The sequence below is a fragment of the Hemibagrus wyckioides genome, unplaced genomic scaffold, assembly GCF_019097595.1.
Source record: "Hemibagrus wyckioides isolate EC202008001 unplaced genomic scaffold, SWU_Hwy_1.0 Contig2, whole genome shotgun sequence".
In the NCBI taxonomy this organism is placed as follows: domain Eukaryota; kingdom Metazoa; phylum Chordata; class Actinopteri; order Siluriformes; family Bagridae; genus Hemibagrus; species Hemibagrus wyckioides.
In genome coordinates, this window is record NW_026690780.1 from 1,054,785 (window position 1) to 1,073,819 (window position 19,035).

General features: G+C 36.7%; 2 non-coding genes across 2 annotated transcripts; both read left to right on the top strand.

Annotated features, from left to right (window-relative positions):
- Positions 1–1,319: 1,319 nt before the first annotated feature.
- On the top strand, positions 1,320–1,401 carry trnal-uag (transfer RNA leucine (anticodon UAG)). Its single transcript has one exon. It is a non-coding gene; the product is annotated as a tRNA-Leu (tRNA).
- Positions 1,402–2,567: 1,166 nt separating this feature from the next.
- trnal-aag (transfer RNA leucine (anticodon AAG)) lies at positions 2,568–2,649 on the top strand. Its single transcript has one exon. It is a non-coding gene; the product is annotated as a tRNA-Leu (tRNA).
- The last annotated feature ends 16,386 nt before the right edge of the window (positions 2,650–19,035 follow it).

Sequence of the window (19,035 nt, forward strand, 5' to 3'; positions counted from 1 at the left end):
GTAGCTCTGGTGAACTCCATGCCCAAGAGGGTTAAGGCAATGCTGGAAAATAATGGTGGCCACACAAAATATTGACACTTTGGGCCCAATTTGGACATTTCCACTTACGGGTGTATTCACTTTTGTTGCCAACAGTTTAGACATTAATGGCTGTGTGTTGAGTTATTTTGAGGGGACAGCAAATTTACACTGTTATACAGGCTGTACACTCACTACTTTACATTGTAGCAGAGTGTCGTTTCTTCAGTGTTGTCACATGAAAAGATATAATAAAATATTTACAAAACCGTGAGGGGTGTACTTACTTTTGTGAGATACTGTATGTCCATGTGTCCATACAGCCCTAAAACATCAGGCATGTGTGGCTTGGGGTGCAGTCAGAATTCTAATTCATCCCAAAAGTGTTGAGTGGGTTTGAGGTCAGGGCTGTGTGCAGGTAACTCAATTTATTCCACACCAAACTTGTAATAAACATCTTCATTGAGCTGGAACATGTTTTTTGTAAGAATATAAAGACATCCTACAATTGTGCAGCAGTTTGGAGAATGCCCACATACTGGTGTGATGGTTAGGTGTCCACAAATATAGCCATATTGTACATATTCAGGACTTTGTTAGAATTAGTATTGTTGTAATAATGTTGTAATAACTGGTTGTGTATGTCAATAAAGAAACATATGTAAAAATATGTTAATATAAATACTGAACCTGAATACTGAATACCTTCTCAATATCTCAGTACCTCAGGTTATGGACTCTCCTTTCATACATATGCATACTTGTACCCTTTTTTAAAGGGCTACTGTAATATAAGTAGAACATTCATAAAGCTGCAACAAAATGTTCCCAATTATATATTTGCTTGAAATCTAATTTGTGCAAAGCCAATATTAAGTTATAACTTGTACTCAATTCACAGACAGATTAAAGTGCACAGTATAATTGCACATTTTATTAGGTAGAATGTGTGTGTGTGTGTGTGTTCAGTGATTGTTTGCAGTCCGAATGACCCAGGGGAAGAAGCTGTTTGTATGTCTGGTGGTGTGAGACTTTGTTGACCTGAAATGCCACCCAGATGGCAACAGGTCAAACAAGTGATGAGCAGGATGTGAGGAGTCTCCTGTGATGGCCTTGATTTTGCTGAGGCAGCAGGACCTGGACATGTCATCCAGGGAGGGCAGAGGGCAGCCGATGATTTTTTGAGCTGTTTTTCACCCTCTGCACAGTTTGTCTGTCCTCATCTGTGCAGCCTGTGTACCACACACCCAGACAGTATGTCAGTGTGCTCTCCATAGAGGTCTATAAGTACTGGGACCTTGGGTAGCGTGGCCGAGTGGTCTAAGGTGCTGGGTTTAGGCTCCAGTCTCTTTGGAGGCGTGGGTTCAAGTCCCACTGCTGCCAGCTGAGTCTTTTCAAGACAGTGGTTGTGGGCTCTGGCACCACAAAGGCTTTACAGGGGTTGTGGCTCCTGTGCCTTCTGCAAATGTGCTTAAGAGTTGACGTAATCAGGCTGCCTGGCTGCAAAAAAAAAAAAAACAAGCACGCTCACACTGTACCGGAGCCCCCAGACTCCCAGGTTTCGGCAACTGGTGTCAACGCCTGGCTTTGAGACGCTGCTCCGTTTCACACCTTCCTTTTTCAAACAGCAAGTCCAAACACCCACAGGACGGTACGCAAAACACGGTTTCCGCGTGTGAGCCGCATCAGTCGTGCCCTTACCATGGTTACGAGCTACCAACAAAACAACAATTCAACCAAGAATAAAAAATCGACATAAGAAGTGGTGGCCAAGAGGTTTGGGCAATGGAGTGCAAGTGCCAGGTGCACTGAGGTGTAAGGTCATGTGGGTGACCTAGGATGCCAAGAGGTTAAGGAGACAGACTTCTAATCCACGTGGGATGGGCTCCAGTTGTTTTGGGAACAGGCTTGTTTAAACGCGTTGGGTTATGGCGCTCCTCTACGGAATTGTCGCGGTGTCTGTGGACATTTAGCCGTGGGTGCCACACCTGCGTCTGACGAGGTGGCTGAGAGGTTAAGGCGATGGACTGCTAATCCGTTGTGTTCTACACCTGTGGGTTTGAATCCCTTCCTTGTCGCTTGTGTGCCCTTTAACCTCCTCTTTACCACAACTCCTGCATGCGGAATGCTTCGTACCTGGTCTGTGAGACCGTGCTAGAGGGGAGCGAGAAAAGCTAGCCCTGGGTCTAGGTGTTTCGCAACCGTGGGCTGTATTTCCATGTTGGTTGGACACAGATGCTGTAAGGCTGACAGGTCGCCACTGGAGATCCACGCAGATCAATGCAGTGCGCAGTCCCGAAGACAGCGGCCCGGATCGTGCACCTTGATTGCAACAGACTGGGATTCAAGTTCATATCAGCAAACCTTGTCAACAAGAGCCTAAGGCTGTCAATCCACTTTGCAAAACATTTCCTTGGTTTGGATCTTGAATCACGTCTGGTAATGGAAGCGTGCGTGGTACAACCATTGCGACCGCCTGCCAGAGTGCCTCTCGTTCCCGACCTGGCAGGCCTCCCTTGACCACAGCCCCACAACCCTCTAAATGCATGGGTAGCGTGGCCGAGCGGTCCAAGGCGCTGGATTAAGGCTCCAGTCTCTTCGGGGGCGTGGGTTCGAATCCCACCGCTGCCATCTGAACTTCTGGGTCGACAACAGCAGAAGGTTGTTCCTTCGCTCACACCTTCAGGGGGTGCGGTTGAGCGCGAGGCCTTAATGCTGAGTTCACGCTGCAAGATTTTCAAAGTTGTTGGGTCACCATTGTTTTCACACTGCACGACTATCTATCGGCTTTATTTCTGTGAATAGAATAGAATAGAATAAATTTTATTGTCATTGCACAAAGGAGTACAACGATACTGTGGGTGCTCTTCTCAACAACAGTGCACTGAAATATAATACAATGAAGAGCATAGCAAGTAGTATAGAAGAATAAGAAATAAATAGGAAAATAATAAAATATTTAAAGAAATACAAAAAAAACATTAAACTGTCCAAGGATTTCCTATGAAAATGATACAAATCTAACCCAAAAATAATCTGTTTGCTGTTTAAAAACAGATAAATTATATAGTTTAGAGATTTCTGTTTTTCAGGATCCTTTGATAAATGCAGTCTGCACCTCGTTGCTCAGGCTAGAATCTGTCAGTTTTGTATTCAACTGAAGTTGTGAATACTGTCACTGTCCAATCTTCTGCTGTAAGTCTGTTTCCAGTGTAACCTCAGAGTCCTGCTCTTCAATAACAGCAGAGGATCCTGATGTCCTGTAGCTCATCCACATCAAGATTGGACATCTTTTATTGTTATAGATGCTTCTCTCTTCACCGTGATTGTAAAGAGGGGTTATTTATAGACTGTTGTGTAACAAAATCCAAAAAAAAATCTGTTCAGAACAGTTTCAGAAATACTCAAAATCCTCATCTTAAACCAAAAAACATGCCACAAACTCAGTCAGATCACATTTCCCTACATTTGGATAATTAATATGAATAAATCTGGATGATTAAACCCACATCTGCTCTGATTGTTTGTACAAGGCCATTGCCTTAGCACAAATCCTGCAAAGCAACACGCATTTCCAGGATGTACATGCATAATTACACATGAACAAAAAAAAATAATGAATGAAAATGCAAGAGAAAATGTCAATAACTTTTATTAAAAATAGACAGCAAAGGATCGCTAGTAATAATCCAACATGTGTCAAAATATAAACTCTTTATAAATCACAAGAGAGACAGAGAGAGAATTCAACAACAGTAGTGTAGTGCAGAGTCTGATACAGCAGCAGAGGAGATGTTCAGATCTACTTGTTTATCTTTATTAACTTTAGCAGACATTCTTGAGGGATTGTTGGGACTGATTGGTGTTCCTCTTTGGTGAATATAAAGAAGGAACTCAGGTTTAGATTTTGGATATTACCTGTACCACTGCAGGTAGTTGCTTCCTTCACCAGTACTAAATTTGTGCAGGACAACTTTATGAGTGAACAGTGGCTTTATTGAATCTGCCATGGAGTCACCTGCCAACCTGTCATAAAGAAGACAACATAATGTTGTTAAGCTTTACATAATAAAGCCAAAACTGCATAGGTCAGACTCATATTCTGCCTTAACAGCACACTGATAGATCACTAAAACACATTTCTGACATAATAAAAATTCAAAACTCACCTAATGAAAGCCACAAAAACATGAATATCAGAATCAGAATATGCTTTATTGCCAAGTAAGCTCACACATACAAGGATTTTTTTGGTGCTGGAGAATACACAGACATAAATTATAAAATAGAAAAATATAAAAGTACAGATACAAGGATGGAAACATAAATAGGGTACTTATGTACAGTATTGCACAGATATAAGTAGAATGCTTTCAATATAACAAAACTGTGTGAAAGTTTTTGTACAGTGCAGCTGGATTTCCTGTCACTGTGGGCCTCAGAGCACAGTAGTATAGAGCAGAGTCTGATACAGCAGCAGAGGAGATGATCAGATCCACCTGTTTATCATCAGCTTTAGCAGACATTCTTGGGTCAGTGTTGGAAATTGTAGTTCCACTTTGAAAAATATTAAGAAGGAACTCAGGTTTAGATTTTGGATATTGTCTGTACCAGTACAAGTAGTCTGTTCCACTACTTTTTTTGTATTTGCAGGACAGAGTAACATCATCACCTTCATCTACAGCGTTATGAGGGAAATCTGGCTCTATTGAATCTGCCATGGAGTCACCTGTCATAGAGAAGAGATCATAATGTTTTTAACCTTTAAATAATCATCAGGAAATACTTAAGTCAGACCCACACTCTGCATTTTCACACTGCATCACCACACAGACTAATATTTAATATAATATAGTTAATATTTCTGCAATAACAAAAAGTCAATGTTAACTCACCTAGTGAAAGCCACAGATACATGAATATAACAGTGAACATGATGACTGGTCTTAGCTCAGTGAAAATAGTGGAGATCTTTCTGTAATCTAATATGTTAACACCATAAAGCTTCAAAATTGCTCCACCCCACAGCATCACATGACAGTGTCACCAATGTTGTTGTCAGATTGTTGATTCTTACTGAAACATCCTGGCTTTACATTCAGCCTCATATGGGAAACCTGTCCAGAGCACATTTAAGTAAACACATACTGAAAGCAGGAAAATAATGTATTCATGTAAAAATGATCAATTCTTGTAAAAATCTAGTAAAAAATCTAACCTATTTATTAAATTGTGAAATATTTTAATTATATTTGTTAGTAATGTCTCTAAATTAGAGAATTGGTGTGCAAACACAAGCAAGCAGATTAATATAAGAATCACTAAATGAAAAAGAATAAGATTTATTTGAATATAAGGAAGAAACTTTTTTACTCTATAATTAAGGTTGAATTAATCTCTTAATGCTCAGCTCTAACAGATCAATCTAAAAAAAATACAACTTTCTTTTTCATGATAGCATCAGAAGAAGAGAAAGAAGAGTAAAGGCAGATTTACAGATAAGTTTCCAGTTTTCAGTGTTTCTGACACAGCAGGTACTTTTGTTTGTCAGAGAAATGACATTAGATGAGTATTTATTCTTATGACAGTTTAGTGTTAAATGGACAGCTGTGTCGTTTAATCAGAATAGTATCTCTTAGCTTAGGCACTAAGAGTAACCAGGGCAGGGGTTAGGATATTAATGTTATAACATTATAATAATGTGTAATAATATTAATGTGTGGTGCTCTAGTACTTGACCCACAATAAGATAAGTGACTGCACCATCTTGTGTTTACTAAAGAGAAAAAAAGTAACACATTATTAAATAAACCCTGCAAACATGTCATACCAACACACATATATACTCTGGATTAGTAATTATTTGTGTTGTCTTCGTAACACCCATGCATTTCTCTCTCAAATACTGCTGGTTTTGTCATTTTGTGTGTGTTTCTGTATTTTCTTTACATTATTTAAAGTAAAGCAGAAAAAGGAATAAGAAGGAAAAACTAAAAGGAAGCAGATGTTGAAATCAGTTTAAAAACTCAACAATTAAACCGAACTGGCCTTTGAGAAATACTTTATATTCACATGACATACTTCCTGTCCTATCAGGGGTTTAAACACACACAATTCCCTTTAGATGACTTTACTTAGATTCTTGATCGTGAATCACAACACATTATATTTTAAACCCAACATACTTTTATGAAATTAATCTTTCTCACACTGAACACTGCAAAAGAGCAGGAGACAACAATGCACTAATGAATAAGACGGTTCGAGTTTCTTGGTTTGCTGATAATAAGATAATCCTTAGTTTTGAAGATGATATCCTTCTGTTGAGGTTGAACTTGTTGAACATTGGGCTATAACTGATTAGTTTGACTATTATATATGAAGAAGTTACTACACTTAGACAATAAAATGCCCTTCATCTGCAGTGTAATTACTCCAGACAGAACAGAGAGGATCATGAGTCCACTGGCATTGTGGAATTCTGCTATGAGGATTGACCTGAGCCTTGTCTTTAGTGCACTTGTTATCAGTCAATATGGAATTGTACCATGAGGGTAGAAATCTTTCTTTATTATAAAAATGACAGCTTCAGGATCCCCAGTTTAATGATGAGTTCAGTCAATTTGTATGCAGTTTTGCATCACCTCCAAAAAACATGACAGTAGGAAAATTGCTAGAAGAAATTGCCACTCTGTGTGATAGAGTATGTGAAAGGGTTTGTATATGGAGCTCTGCCAAGGACTGACATACCATTCAGGGTGTTTTCCCACTTCATGTGTGGAACAGACTCCATATGAACCATGACCCTGACCAATCAAGAGAAAGATAGAGTCCCCCAAAAAGGGCATGAAACTTTCTTTGAAACTTTCTGTGTGAAAGTTTTTGTACAGTGCAGCTGGATTTCCTGTCACTGTGGGCTCCAGAGCACAGTAGTATAGAGCAGAGTCTGATACAGCAGCAGAGGAGATGATCAGATCCACTTTCTTATTCGTTTTATCTTGTTTTATGGACAATCGTGGATGCTGTGGTTCAGCGTGTGTGACATGTGTACCGCTTTCATCAGTTAGCAGCAGAAACCCAGGTCTTGATCCAGGTTTTTGTTGATACCAGTGGAGTCTGTTAACTGATCCACTATATGTGCAGGACAGTGAGATGTTGCTGCCTTCCATTGAAAATACATTGGTTTGATCTGGTTTAATGTTATTGTCAGCAGCCTCTGCTATAAAAACATTACAACAATATTGTGATATTTTAATCATAAATGACACATTTCACATGAAAAATTGTGTCTTCTTAATTAGAAAAAATAATATTTTGTGTGCAGTGTATATGACTTACCAACATCAGCAAGAGTGAAAAACACCACGAAGAGGAACAACATTGTTTTCCTGAGTGTTTAGTTCAAACCTCTAGCTTTAGAAATGAATGTCAGTGTTACTATTTGATGTACATCTCCACCTCTAGCTCCACCTACTTGTATTTATGCATATTTCTGATGACCGTGCTGTTCTGTATTCTGTTTATATAAATTCCTGTAGAAATATTTTACATTAATAATAAAATATAGTCCTAAGAAGCCATGGATTCACTCGTACCATTTATTCAATTTTCCCCGTGATATTTTGACATTATGAGTTTCATAACTTATTTTTGAGTCTCTCTCTCTCTGTCTCTCTCTTGCTCTCTCTCTCTCATTATTAAAATAAGAATATTTTAATGGTGAAACATTCAGAAAATGTTATAATATGCAAAAAAGTCCTTTCTTCAATACATGGCTTTTGTGATTGCACTGTGTGACACTGGTTATCACAGTGTCTTTTGCATAGTGCTACTTTCTATTTGTGCAATTGTATTTAAAAAAGGTTTACTGGGTTAAATGTATGTTGCAGGGGTATTAAATGATTTGTGTGTATTTGTTGTGTTTCTTTTCCTCTGTGTGTCATGTGTGCATCAGTAGGCAGCTTATTGTTAGAACCACTAAGTAAGAAAAATAAGGTTTATTTGAGAATAACGAAGATTTTTCTTTTTCTTTTTCAAACTTTAATTAACCCCTTAATGCTCCGTCCTAAAAAACAGAAGGTTACATGTGGTTTACAGGTCACAGACAAAATAAAATGTTCCTGTACTTCAGAAGTACTTCAGTAGCATCAGAGGTAAATAAACAGGCCTGCTCATTAGAGATTTCCTGAAAAAAAAGAAACTTTTTTTGTTATAATTTTTTATGTAAAAAATATTTTTAGCAGTGGCAGACAGTCAGGGCCATTAAGCCTTCTCTGCTGGCCTAAACAGCAGTGATCTGAATCACTGACTTGCATGTTAATATATTTTTCCATGAATGTTTATTAAATTATTCCCAATTGTGTATTCTCTACATTTCATAACTTTTCTCTTGGTTGTGCTGCTTCCAGTAGTGTATATTTATGATAAAGAGTATTTATCCAATCATATTTTGGCTAGTGGCTGACATCATGTGTTGCCTTAAGGCCATTAGCATCAATAGTGCAGGCACTCATAGCTTTAAATAAGTGGCAATGAAACTGTTCCATTAACCAATCAGATTTAGAGTTGGCGTCACTGAGGCCATCTAGCAGGCATACGATTATGTCAGCAATTTCACATCATTTGATTGGATAATTGGAGTAGTCAGAGGCAGCGAACCACACAAACTAAATAATATATATATATATATTTTAACTCACGATGGCTGACAGAGGATAAGAAATCGATTTGGTCGCGGACATCCTTACAAATGTATTTTCAAGGTGGACTTTTCAAGAAAATCCTTTTGATTCAAAATGGTTGGTAAGCTTTTTCAAGAACCATTTGTGCTTTTGGGTTTTCTTTTGTAGAAAACAAACAGTTTGACTTCATTCCAGATCCCCGGGGTGGACTGTGGGTTTTTTTGTTTTTGTTTTTTGCTGCAGTGAAAGGAGACTTGTAAGACTGAATTGTGTATAGTAATTTTTTGCTATATGTAATGTAATTTTATTCATGTTCGCTACAAGAGCCTGTGACACAACGCACTATTATACAGTGTTTCTATATTCGCCGCGTCTCATTTCAGATGCTGCGTCCTAGTGGTCCTAGTGGTCCTAGTGGTCATCGACCGATTCTCCAAGGGATGAAAACTGGTGCCGCTAAGAGGTCTACCTACTGCCATGAAAACAGCCATGATGTTGTTTCACCACGTTTTCAGGAACTATGGTTTACCAGAGGACATAGTGTCAGACTGGGGCTCTCAGTTCACCTCCCGTGTGTGGTGGGCCTTCTGTGACCATCTGGGGATTCAGAGGGAGCAGTCTCCCGAGTTTTAATGCTTCCACGAAGTACGCTTTCTTCTGGGTTTTCAGCCATCTTAAGCAGCGTGTTCACAACGCCACAATGCTGTGAACTTACCGAGCCGTGTTGGATTACTGCCAAATTGGATTTTGCTGTGTATGGACTCTATCATCACGTTGATTAGGATTACGAGTTTCGGTTTTGTGAGTTTCGGTTTTGTGAGTTTCGGTTTTGTTTGCAGTGCAGACTGTATTTTCAGGTTTTTTGACCCTTTGCCTTGCCCATTCGGCTTTTGTCTTTGTTTTTTGTGTCTGCTCTTAATTAAAGATTGAGCTCATGGATCCTCAACCCTCTGCCTCGGGCCAGTCATTACAATTTGTAAAGTTTTTTTATACAGTGTCCATTGTTAAAAGAAACTAACAAAATATTATTGAATTGAATTGTTTAAAAGGATTTCTCTGATTGTTCAACCACTAATCATTTAGAAGGGGCTCGGTAGCTACTGTACAATATGACAAATATTTAATTATTAATCACAAGATAATATTTGAAACCAAAATACTTTTATGAAATGATTCTTAGTCTTTTCTTTAATCTTTCCCACACTGAACACTCCACAAAACAGTAAAAAAAAGTAGTGCATAAATAAATGAGTTCTAGTCAACCTTGAATGAGGAACCTGTCCTAAGCACATAGTAAACAAATGCTGACAGAATATAATTTTTTTAATAATGAAAACAATCAATCTATAAACGTTATTCTACGGTATTCCATAAACGTTAAATAAAATAAATGACTATATATTGTGGTTGAAAATGTAATATATATATACACTGGGGCATTGTTTGTGTTCTTATTTATTTGTTGTGATTAACCTGTTAGAAATAGCACAGTGTGGAGGGTTTTTCACTGAGGTGATGAACAAGCAAGCCTCTTTTCTTTCTTATTTTACTTTGTCATTTGACTCATCTGCTTAATAAAAAAATTAGTTTATCAAGGCACAGCCTGAGGCATGGTGAATTGTTCAAAGGTTACAGGAATTCATCAAAAACACTTTGCAGTTTACAGATTAGTATTGATTCACCCCTAATTATTAACAGTAGTACAGATTTATTATCAATTACAATTAGGATGATCTGTGCTTTGGGGCCTGAAACAAGAATCTCACTTAGAAGTTTCCTAAACAATCTTGCTTTCTTTTACAGGTTCTGCAGATGCAGGATCTCAGAGGTTAACAGATATATTCCCAAAACCCACAGCAATTAAGTGCTGAAGTATTTCAATCAATGTCAAAAACACACTGGGAAATCAAACTAGTGGACATTTTTATTATTCAAGACTCAAGACCAAAGTAAACCTGCACAGAAACATATGTTAAACACGTCAGATCTCAAGCACAATAAACACAGAAATAACTGCTCATCAGAATTAATATTTAATATCATTATTCCTGCCATGTGAACTTTACACTGTCATTTACTAAGCTAGCTAAAGTATCATAAAATAAAATATCAGTGCTGGATCAAGTGCTATTTTATAAGCTGCTAAATAATGAAGAGTGAAGTCTTCAGTTCACTAGTGTTACATTAAAACTCAGTATCTTAAATTATTTGAATATATATTGTTACTGAATTTGTGTTACCTTCTTATTATTACATCAGGGGAATAACAGCATGAACCTTTGCAGAAATAATTCTTTCTGATTAAAGATTAACATTTATTAAAGGATTTGTTCTCTGATTATTCAGTCAATAAGTATTACCAACATAAGAGGATCATTGTTGAAATTCAAATCAACATCAGAGTCTGAGAATTAAGAAAGAAATCTTAAATGAAACAGGTAAACATCTCCCCCTGCTGAGAAAAAACATGCAGCTTGACTTTTTGTACAGTCTGTTTGAGTTTTGTGTCACTGTGGGCTCCATGGTGCAGTAGTACAGTGCAGAGTCTGATACTGCAGCAGGAAAGATCTCCAGATCTACTTTCTTTTTATTTTTACGAAGTTTGATGGATAGTCGTGGGTCAAGCTTATGTTCAACTCTAGTGTCACTATCTGTGGATTCATAAATCAGCAGAAGAAACTCTGGTTCTGATTGAGGTTTTTGTCGATACCAGTGGAGATTTCTAGCTGAATCATCATATGTGCAGGTCAGTGTGATGTTGCTGCCTTCACTTGAAGATATGATGGTTTGTTCTGGTGTAATGCTGCTGTCAACAGCACCTGCTGTAAAACATTACAACAACATAAACATTTCTACTTTCATTACTTGAGGGTGTATCATCATGTTTAGGTATCAGGTCAAATTTCCAGCATTCACCTAAAGTTTGTGTATAATATAAATGACTTACCAATGTTTTTAACAACTATGAAAATAAAGAAGAGTAACATGACTGTTGTGTCTCTCTTGCAGTAGGTATAAATGGCAGGATCTCTGTGAAACTTTCTAAACTGTATCTTACCACATCTAGCTCCACCCACTTTTACTTACTCATAGTCATGTCAGCTCTGTCAGATGAATTTTCATAATAGAATTTATTGAATGTTGTTTAAGGCTGATTTTGACTAAATATAGTGACAGTGACCCTATCACCATCACCTTGATCCTGGTCAGGTGTTTACTGAAGATTAATGAATGAATCCTTTGTGGACTTTAGTTATCTAATGATACACATATTAATGCAAATTGTAATTCATCATATTAACATATCTGTGTCACAGCCTGGGAATTATGTTCTGTTGGTTAAATGTCCCATCTTCTAAATAGGTCAATATGTCAGCTCTAATCCACATGAAGCCTCTCACCAAAATGCATATAAGATGCTCAGTCATTTGAATTGATGTGCTCCCTGTGCTAAAAAGAGAAAAGATTTTATTTAATAAGTAAATGTAATATGAAAACATCTTGGAACTAATATGAAGTGTTACATCCTGTGAGGTTGTGTTGTATATTCTGTCTTATATGTGTTTAGTCCTTCAGGTTGGTCCCCTCTGTACTCTAGCCCTCCTTACTGCTTCAGCTCCAGCAGTTAACACTTCTGCCAAGGCTGGGATGGAAGCCAGTAACCCCAACTTCAATGCTCACTTGGTGTGTTGTGCTTGCGTGTGTGTTGAGATTCAGTGTTGTGTTTTACTGTTCTGATTTTGACCTTTGCCTGCCTTGACTACAAGTTTGATCTGCTTCTTGTTAATCGTTGCTGCCTTGTGTATATAATCTTTCTTTGCACATGTAAATATTGAGACATTGTATGTATTCACTGGCACGAGGGCTATGACTGCCATTTTTGTTGGAGATGTTCATTTCTTTCTTTTTTTTTAGGTCAGATAGCTAATCTCAGTTTGTTTCTGTTTTGTTATTTTTGGTCTTGGTCCACCTTGAAGTCTTCCCAGTTCACTGTGCTGTACATATCACTACATCACAATATATCACCTTAACTCACTGCTGTGTTGTGACTCATTCCTGTTAACTCTGGGGCATCACATACATGTTCTGTTCTACCTCCTATATATATAACCCTGTGCTATTTCTCACACTTCATGTCCCAACTTGGTCATAAGAACTAATATTAAGATGAACATACCTAGAAGAAGCATTAACAGTAAAAGATTAAAGATCAGCATGATAGAGATGGTAATCTGCTGAAAGATAAAGCTGAAGGAGTTTACTGTGATAGCCTGTGGAGCTCCACACTTCCTGCAGCTGACACTGTTGATCAGAATATGTCTCACCAGGGGGCAGAGTGATGCCAGGGTTTATTTTAGATGTAATGTTTTAGTTGTAATTACTGCATCACACTGAGCGATTGACAATGTTATTTTATGATAACTTAAAATATAAAAAATATTCTTCATCTCTAGATTATTCTTCATCTCTAGATTATACTACACCTCTTGATTTAGACACTTCTGAATGTTGTGAATTGTTGACAACAAATCTTAGTTTGTTTTTATACATGTAAATGAATATAATATATATAATTTAAATGAATCATGGGAAAAACTGGCCAGCAAAGTACAATGAATATAAAACAGTACACACCAGCAACAAGTGACACAGTGCCTCTTTATTTTATTCTCTTTCTTCAGCTGCATATGTTACCACAAATGTCTTTTGTGTCTGTGGTTAACTGATAAGTTGCTAAAGGAAGTATCTTTGATATTTAACGTTGAACTTCAAATGAATTATTTCATAGGTTTTTGTACAGTCTCTCAGTGACTGTATCACTGTGCTACTACTCTAAGAGCACAGTGATAGAGTGCAGAATCTGAGATCTGCAGATCTTTGATAATAAGTACAATAGAATCTGGGGATGTTTCTGCATTGAATCGAGAGCCAGAGGGGTTGTGCTCTTCATAATCTCTTGACCTCGCTCCTTTAAGCAGTAAAAACTGTGGTTTGAAACTGTGTATGAACAGTTCAGAGTAACAGTGTCTGTTTCCTTCATGACAATATTGGCATCTTCATCTTTTGGCCAAATTTTATCTGCGAAACTGCCTGTTATACAGGAGAATATTGATAAAGATATAATACAGATATCAAAACATTCTAAAAATATTTTTGTGTAATACCCAACATACCCCAAAAATAATGTAAGACATTAAATTACATTAATTCTATAGAACATGAATTACAATAGTTAATTCCAATAGTAAATTGATGAATTGATGAAAATGACCTCTAACTAGAGTGAGAATCAGTGGTATGTATCTCACTATGTACAGTAAGTTGTATAGTTGATCCATTTCTGAACACAGCTCTGTGAGGATTCTGTATAATAGTGCTGTATGTGCTGAACTTTACACGTCTCTAGAAGGACACACCCAGGAAGTGATGCAGTTGGAGCATAACTTTATACAGATCATCACTTCACAGTATCAGTGACAGTGAACTGAGTCACTAATACAACACAGAACTATTCCACTGTTGCTGATCAACCCACTGCATCTGACTTCACCTCTTAAACATATCTTTTGGACTTTTGAACTCACAATACTTTAACCTTTCATACTAACTTTTTAAAAACTAAATACATTTTCAAGTATTTTTCTACTTATTTCATGTAGAAATTGGAATAGAAAAGCTATACTTGTGTTCAGGCTGTATAGGTAACAAGAGGTTTTGTGTTTTTGTTAGCTGATAATTCTGAACTACTGTATGAGTGCAGCATTTGATTCTGCAAGCTACTGTTATAAACAGACATAGCTAATGTCAGCTTGCAAGCTATATTCTCACAGTTATATCAGAGAACAAAAATCCTGAAATAAATGAATACATAACTTTTACCGTTACAAATGAGATTAAATAACAGTTGCAATATATGCCTTGAGGAATTCAAGCTAGCTAGCAAAAATAACTGGAAAAGGCTAACTGGAAGTCTTACATAGAAACTTTTTGGTTGCTTGTAAAAAGCACAATTTTTTAATGGCTTTAAAGGCATTAAAGTTAAAGTTTTAAAACTTTTTTGTAGACCAACATTAACCTGCTCTCACTAGTCAGCATTATCATCTCAGCTAGTATAATTGTCTCCTGATGGTAACTAGTTAACATTAGCTAAACAATGGTTTCAGTTATACTTAGCATGAAAAGCTAACAGGACATTACTCTTGAAAACTGCAATAGCATAAGAAAATATGATATGCTATTATTCATAATGTTAGCAGAAGAAACTGAATAAACATCATCTAATTAACATGGTGAGCTAACATTAGAGATAATCTTAAAGGTTAAGTTTAGCCTTCTTTCCATTTTAATTAACTTTAGAAGAGTCCCCCATTATAGACTGTAATAATGTCATAGATAATTACAGTGGAAATGTGTTCCTGTAGTCAAACTGGTAGATGAAGGTGCTAGCAATGCCAGTAGTCATGGGTGTGAAAGTTCAGATTGAGCCAGACTCTGAACTTTCAAACCCATGACCACCTAATGAAATGGACCTAATGAAAATTCAATTGTTTATGATTATCGATCACTTCATTTATTAAATATGTTCATGATTTCTTAACTATAAACAGCCTGACAGTAGTTACAGGGTCATTTACATGTTTCAGTGTCTGAAAATCCAGCCTTGTCCAGTCCAGTGGAGTGTACCTCTGAGCAGGGAAATGTTCACATCCAGTGAGTATTCATCACATTAAACCAGCCACCTTTTCATTTATCAATCAAACATTAAATCTAAGTACATTCTTTGTGTGTTTTTGAGACTCTCTACATGCAAAACCTAAGAAAGCTAGAGGTCTAAAATCCAGTGACAGATCCAGGCTCAGTGTCAGGTCAGGGTATAGTGATGGTTCCAGACACAGTGACATGGTCAGGGCACACAGTCAGGCACAGTGTTAGGTCATGATAATATGACACTTTATTAATCTCCTAAAGGGAACTTGTTACAGCAGCAGCATGTAAAATAGACAAAATAGACGAGACATAATAGTGCCATAATTAAGATGAACAGAATATGACAATAAGACTAATAGTAGACATAATATAACAGTAAACATGCAGCAAACAAACACATACACTTAACATGATGTATTTAAGAGTATAGTTTAAAGCAAAGGAAAATGTACATTTTTTAATTGCCCATACTATGCCCCAGTAACATCTGATAAAACGATTCTGTTATTGTCATTAAAATAGCATGATGTTTGTGAATATACTATGATTCTTGTGTAGGTGTTATTTTAATCTCTTTTCATTTTTTCCCCACCAGCTGCATGTGTTACCACAAATGTTGTTTGTCTGTGGTTAACTGATATGTTGGTAAAGGGGCTTCTGTGGCTTTATAAATTTAGATATTCCATTGTTATGTTTTTGTAAAGCATTTCAGTGACTCTGTATCACTGTGCTTCTACTCTAAGAGCACAAAGATAGAGTGCAGAATCTGAGAGCTTTAGACCTCTGATAGTAAGTTCAGTAGAGTCTCTGCTGGTTTTCGACTCTAATCGACGATCATCAGGAGTGCTCTGGTCAGATCTTGACCTTGCGCCTTTATACAGTAAAAACTGTGGTGCGCTGTTAGGATATTGTTTGTACCAGTGAATATAGATGACGTCACTGCTTGACTCATATGAACATTTCAGAGTAACAGTCTCTGTTTCTTTCCTGACAATGTTGGCATCTTCATCCTTTGGTCCAATTTTATCTGCAAAACTGCCTGGTGTAAAAAAAATATATATATATATAAATATATCAGTGAAATAATTTTCTTAAACCAAATATTGACTTAAGAAATCAACAAATGACTGGATGAATAATAAAAAAAACATCGTTATTAATTAATGCAACTAATTGAATATGATTGTAAGAATTAAAACTTTTGATAAACTGATGAAATGAATTACCTGTAACTAGAGTGAGAATCAGTGGTATGTATCTCACTATGTACAGTAAGTTGTATAGTTGATCCATTTCTGAACACAGCTCTGTGAGGATTCTGTATAATAGTGCTGTATGTGCTGAACTTTACACGTCTCTAGAAGGCCACACCCAGGAAGTGATGCTGTTGGAGCATAATTTTACACAGATCATCACTTCACAGTATCAGTGACAGTGAACTGAGTCACTAATACAACACAGAACTATTCCACTGTTGCTGATCAACCCACTGCATCTGACTTCACCTCTTAAACATATCTTTTGGACTTTTGAACTCACAATACTTTAACCTTTCATACTAACTTTTTAAAAACTAAATACATTTTCAAGTATTTTTCTACTTTATTTCAAGTAGAAATTGGAATAGAAAAGCTATACTTGTATTCAGGCTGTATAGGTAACAAGAGGTTTTGTGTTTTTGTTAGCTGATAATTCTGAACTACTGTATGAGTGCAGCATTTGATTCTGCAAGCTACTGTTATAAACAGACATAGCTAATGTTAGCTTGCAAGCTATATTCTCACAGTTATATCAGAGAACAAACAAATCCTGAAATAAATGAATACATAACTTTTACCGTTACAAATGAGATTAAATAACAGTTGCAATATATGCCTTGAGGAATACAAGCTAGCTAGCAAAAATAACTGGAAAAGGCTAACTGGAAGTCTTACATAGAAACTTTTTGGTTGTTTGTAAAAAGCACAATTTTTTTAATGGCTTTAAAGGCATTAAAGTTTTAAGAACATTTGAAAACAAGATAATGTTACATTTACGAAATTTCTAAATTTTAACTTTTTTGTAGACCAACATTAACCTGCTCTCACTAGTCAGCATTATCATCTCAGCTAGTATAATTGTCTCCTCATGGTAACTAGTTAACATTAGCTAAACAATGGTTTCAGTTATACTTAGCATGAAAAGCTAACAGAACATTACTCTTGAAAACAGCTATAGCATAAGAAAATATGATATGCTAATATTCATAATGTTAGCAGAAGCAACTGAATAAACATCATCTAATTAACATGGTGAGCTAACATTAGAGATAATCTTAAAGGTTAAGTTTAGCCTTCTTTCCATTTTAATTAACTTTAGAAGAGTCCCCCATTATAGACTGTAATAATGTCATAGATAATTACAGTGGAAATGTGTTCCTGTAGTCAAACTGGTAGATGAAGGTGCTAGCAATGCCAGTAGTCATGGGTGTGAAAGTTCAGATTGAGCCAGACTCTGAACTTTCAAACCCATGACCACCTAATGAAATGGACCTAATGAAAATTCAATTGTTTATGATTATCGATCACTTCATTTATTAAATATGTTCATGATTTCTTAACTATAAACAGCCTGACAGTAGTTACAGGGTCATTTACATGTTTCAGTGTCTGAAAATCCAGCCTTGTCCAGTCCAGTGGAGTGTACCTCTGAGCAGGGAAATGTTCACATCCAGTGAGTATTCATCACATTAAACCAGCCACCTTTTCATTTATCAATCCACCATTAAATCTAAGTACATTCTTTGTGTGTTTTTGAGACTCTCTACATGCAAAACCTAAGAAAGCTAGAGGTCTAAAATCCAGTGACAGATCCAGGCTCAGTGTCAGGTCAGGGTATAGTGATGGTTCCAGACACAGTGACATGGTCAGGGCACACAGTCAGGCACAGTGTTAGGTCATGATAATATGACACTTTATTAATCTCCTAAAGGGAACTTGTTACAGCAGCAGCATGTAAAATAGACAAAATAGACATGTGACATAATAGTGCCATAATAAAGATGAACAGAATATGACAATAAGACTAATAGTAGACATAATATAACAGTAAACATGCAGCAAACAAACAAATATACACTTAACATGAGGTATTTAAGAGTATAGTTTAAAGCAAAGGAAAATGTACATTTTTTAATTGCACATACTATGCCCCAGTAACATCTGATAAAACAATTCTGTTATTGTCATTAAAATAGCATGATGTTTGTGAATATACTATGATTCTTGTGTAGGTGTTATTTTAATCTCTTTTCATTTTTTCCCCACCAGCTGCAAGTGTTACCACAAATGTTGTTTGTCTGTGGTTAACTGATATGTTGGTAAAGGGGCTTCTGTGGCTTTATAAATTTAGATATTCCATTGTTATGTTTTTGTAAAGCCTTTCAGTGACTCTGTATCACTGTGCTTCTACTCCAAGAGCACAAAGATAGAGTGCAGAATCTGAGAGCTTTAGACCTCTGATAGTAAGTTCAGTAGAGTCTCTGCTGGTTTTCGACTCTAATCGATGATCATCAGGAGTGCTTTCATAAGCACTATGTGACCTTGCACCTTTATACAGTAAAAACTGTGGTGCGCTGTTAGGATATTGT